The following is a 5,268-nucleotide window of genomic DNA, read 5'->3' on the forward strand; positions in this document are numbered from 1 at the left end:
CCAAATCAACGAAAAACTCCAATTCATCGAAGAACCCGTCGAAATAATGGATCGTGAGGTTAAAAGACTTAAGCAAAACAAGATACCAATTGTTAAGGTTCGATGGAATTCTCGTAGAGGACCCGAGTTCACCTGGGAGCGTGAAGATCAGATGAAGAAGAAATACCCGCATCTATTTCCAGAAGATTCGTCAACACCTTCAACAGCTTAAAATTTCGGGACGAAATTTATTTAACGGGTAGGTACTGTAGTGACCCGAACTTTTCCATGTTTATATATATTAATTGAGATTGATGTTTACATGATTAAATGTTTCCAACATGTTAAGCAATCAAACTTGTTAAGACTTGATTAATTGAAATAGGTTTCATATAGACAATTGACCACCCAAGTTGACCGGTGATTCACGAACGTTAAAACTTGTAAAAAACTATATGATGACATATATATGGTTATATATATAGTTAACATGATATTATGATAAGTAAACATATCATTAATTATATTAACAATGAACTACATATGTAAAAACAAGACTACTAACTTAATGATTTTGAAACGAGACATATATGTAACGTTTATCGTTGTAACGACATTTAATGTATATATATATCATATTAAGAGATATTCGTACATCATAATATCATGATAATATAATAATTTAAAATCTCTTTTGTTATTATAAACATTGGGTTAACAACATTTAACAAGATCGTTAACCTAAAGGTTTCAAAACAACACTTACATGTAACGACTAACGATGACTTAACGACTCAGTTAAAATGTATATACATGTAGTGTTTTAATATGTATTTATACACTTTTGAAAGACTTCAATACACTTATCAAAATACTTCTACTTAACAAAAATGCTTACAATTACATTCTCGTTCAGTTTCATCAACAATTCTACTCGTATGCACCCGTATTCGTACTCGTACAATACACAGCTTTTAGATGTATGTACTATTGGTATATACACTCCAATGATCAGCTCTTAGCAGCCCATGTGAGTCACCTAACACATGTGGGAACCATCATTTGGCAACTAGCATGAAATATCTCATAAGATTACAAAAATATGAGTAATCATTCATGACTTATTTACATGAAAACAAAATTACATATCCTTTATATCTAATCCATACACCAACGACCAAAAACGCCTACAAACACTTTCATTCTTCAATTTTCTTCATCTAATTGAACTCTCTCAAGTTCTATCTTCAAGTTCTAAGTGTTCTTCATAAATTCCAAAAGTTCTAGTTTCATAAAATCAAGAATACTTTCAAGTTTGCTAGCTCACTTCCAATCTTGTAAGGTGATCATCCAACCTCAAGAAATCTTTGTTTCTTACAGTAGGTTATCATTCTAATACAAGGTAATAATCATATTCAAACTTTGGTTCAATTTCTATAACTATAACAATCTTATTTCAAGTGATGATCTTACTTGAACTTGTTTTCGTGTCATGATTTTGCTTCAAGAACTTTGAGCCATCCAAGGATCCATTGAAGCTAGATCCATTTTTTCTCTTTTCCAGTAGGTTCATCCAAGGAACTTAAGGTAGTAATGATGTTCATAACATCATTCGATTCATACATATAAAGCTATCTTATTCGAAGGTTTAAACTTGTAATCACTAGAACATAGTTTAGTTAATTCTAAACTTGTTCGCAAACAAAAGTTAATCCTTCTAACTTGACTTTTAAAATCAACTAAACACATGTTCTATATCTATATGATATGCTAACTTAATGATTTAAAACCTGGAAACACGAAAAACACCGTAAAACCGGATTTACGCCGTCGTAGTAACACCGCGGGCTGTTTTGGGTTAGTTAATTAAAAACTATGATAAACTTTGATTTAAAAGTTGTTATTCTGAGAAAATGATTTTTATTATGAACATGAAACTATATCCAAAAATTATGGTTAAACTCAAAGTGGAAGTATGTTTTCTAAAATGGTCATCTAGACGTCGTTCTTTCGACTGAAATGACTACCTTTACAAAAACGACTTGTAACTTATTTTTCCGACTAGAAACCTATACTTTTTTTGTTTAGATTCATAAAATAGAGTTCAATATGAAACCATAGCAATTTGATTCACTCAAAACGGATTTAAAATGAAGAAGTTATGGGTAAAACAAGATTGGATAATTTTTCTCATTTTAGCTACGTGAAAATTGGTAACAAATCTATTCCAACCATAACTTAATCAACTTGTATTATATATTATGTAATCTTGAGATACCATAGACACGTATACAATGTTTCGACCTATCATGTCGACACATCTATATATATTTCGGAACAACCATAGACACTCTATATGTGAATGTTGGAGTTAGCTATACAGGGTTGAGGTTGATTCCAAAATATATATAGTTTGAGTTGTGATCAATACTGAGATACGTATACACTGGGTCGTGGATTGATTCAAGATAATATTTATCGATTTATTTCTGTACATCTAACTGTGGACAACTAGTTGTAGGTTACTAACGAGGACAGCTGACTTAATAAACTTAAAACATCAAAATATATTAAAAGTGTTGTAAATATATTTTGAACATACTTTGATATATATGTATATATTGTTATAGGTTCGTGAATCAACCAGTGGCCAAGTCTTACTTCCCGACGAAGTAAAAATCTGTGAAAGTGAGTTATAGTCCCACTTTTAAAAATCTAATATTTTTGGGATGAGAATACATGCAGGTTTTATAAATGATTTACAAAATAGACACAAGTACGTGAAACTACATTCTATGGTTGAATTATCGAAATCGAATATGCCCCTTTTTATTAAGTCTGGTAATCTAAGAATTAGGGAACAGACACCCTAATTGACGCGAATCCTAAAGATAGATCTATTGGGCCTAACAAACCCCATCCAAAGTACCGGATGCTTTAGTACTTCGAAATTTATATCATATCCGAAGGGTGTCCCGGAATGATGGGGATATTCTTATATATGCATCTTGTTATTGTCGGTTACCAGGTGTTCACCATATGAATGATTTTTATCTCTATGTATGGGATGTGTATTGAAATATGAAATCTTGTGGTCTATTGTTACGATTTGATATATATAGGTTAAACCTATAACTCACCAACATTTTTGTTGACGTTTTAAGCATGTTTATTCTCAGGTGATTATTAAGAGCTTCCGCTGTCGCATACTTAAATAAGGACAAGATTTGGAGTCCATGCTTGTATGATATTGTGTAAAAACTGCATTCAAGAAACTTATTTTGTTGTAACATATTTGTATTGTAAACCATTATGTAATGGTCGTGTGTAAACAGGATATTTTAGATTATCATTATTTGATAATCTACGTAAAGCTTTTTAAACCTTTATTGATGAAATAAAGGTTATGGTTTGTTTAAAAATGAATGCAGTCTTTGAAAAACGTCTCATATAGAGGTCAAAACCTCGCAACGAAATCAATTAATATGGAACGTTTTTAATCAATAAGAACGGGACATTTCATAGAGAACCAGAAAATTTGCATTAGTGTGTCTTATCGAGTTTGTTAGGATGCATTAGTGAGTCTGGACTTCGACCGTGTTTTCTTTAAAAATGATTGCTTAACAATTTTGTTGGAAACTATATATTTTTAACATATGAATATTATGTGATATATTAATCTCTTAACGTGTTTGATATTATGTGATAGATGTCTGCCTCTAGAACAAGTCCCATTGACTCACCTAATAATAATGAAGAGTCAAATGTAAATTGGAATGATTCATGGACTGATTCACAAGTTCCCGAAGAGGAACCGGAAGAAGAGTCGGAACCGGAAGAAGAATCGAAACCGGAAGAAGAATCGGAACCGGAAGAAGAAATAGAACCGGTGGGGGAAATAATAAAACGGTTAAGTAAAAGAGAATCCTCAACCAACCGACCAAGGTTAATTATGGTCAATGGTGTTTCCGCCAAGGAAGCAAAATATTGGGAGGATTACCAATTCTCCGATGAATCGGATTCCGACGAGAATTCCGATGATGTTATAGAAATTACCCCAACTGAATTTAAAAAGGCAAAAGAAAATAATAAGGGAAAGGGCATAAAAATAGAGAAATCTAATTCCAACCCCGATGAACTTTATATGTATCGTCAACCCCCAAAGTCCTTAAGTTGTAACAATGACCCGGGAACCTCTAAACCACCAGGTTTTTCTAAACCAATGTGGACAACGACGGCTCGTATTAGGGGAACATCATATATCCCTAGAAACTTGGCAAAACAAACCAAAACCGAACAAGAAGAAACGAGCGAGTCGGAATAAGATAGTTGTATTCGTGTGGTGTAATATATGTAATATAGTGTGCTTATGCTTTATGATATATGTAAAAATTGCTTGTATTAATAAGTATTTTTTTTATGAATCTAACTCTTGTCTATTTTACAGTATAAAAACACAAAATGGATAGACAACCCAATATTTTAAGAGACCTACCCGGAGACATGATTGAAGAAATCTTGTCTAGAGTCGGTCAGAATTCCTCGGCACAACTATTTAAGGCGAGATAAGTTTGTAAGACATTCGATGAACGTTCCAAGAATGCCTTGGTTTATAAAAGGCTTTCGTTCGAAAGATGGGGGATATCACATTGGGAAATCCATAAGTTACGATGTGTTTACTTTGACGCATATATTGCGGGGAACCCAAATGCTATTTTAGGCAACGGGTTAAGAAATTATTTTGACTCAGTATATCCGAATATAGGACTTCGTGATTTAGAAAAAGCGGCTAACATGCAACATAAAGAAGCATGTTATGCTTACGGGTTAGTAATGTTCGCTTCTCACCAAAGTGAGAACAAGAACATTGGGCTACAACTATTAAACAAAACGTTCCCACAAGTGACGGAGTCGGTAATTGGGGTAAGAAATGAGGTTTTTAGGTTATTACAAGACTGTTGGTCATTACATAACCCTCGTCCCTTTGACAACGTTACAACACTCTGTCTTATCAACGGCCATAACGGTTATGTTCCACAAGACCAAGGATGGGAAGTAGTCCTAGTAAAACCAGAATGCATGACTTGTTTCTGGACGTATGAATTACGTGTCTTTATTGCCTTTGCTGAACGACTTGTGTACTAGCTAGAATTATCTTCACAACTATCTTGTATCAAAGTTATTGTGTGCTATATTTCATGCTTTATGTAAAATAAGCGGTATTGTAAGTTTGTAAAATATTGTATAAAAGTTTGAACGCGAAATATTATTAAAATCAGTTTTTCATAT

This window comes from Rutidosis leptorrhynchoides, chromosome 9, assembly GCF_046630445.1.
Source record: "Rutidosis leptorrhynchoides isolate AG116_Rl617_1_P2 chromosome 9, CSIRO_AGI_Rlap_v1, whole genome shotgun sequence".
Lineage (NCBI taxonomy): Eukaryota > Viridiplantae > Streptophyta > Magnoliopsida > Asterales > Asteraceae > Rutidosis > Rutidosis leptorrhynchoides.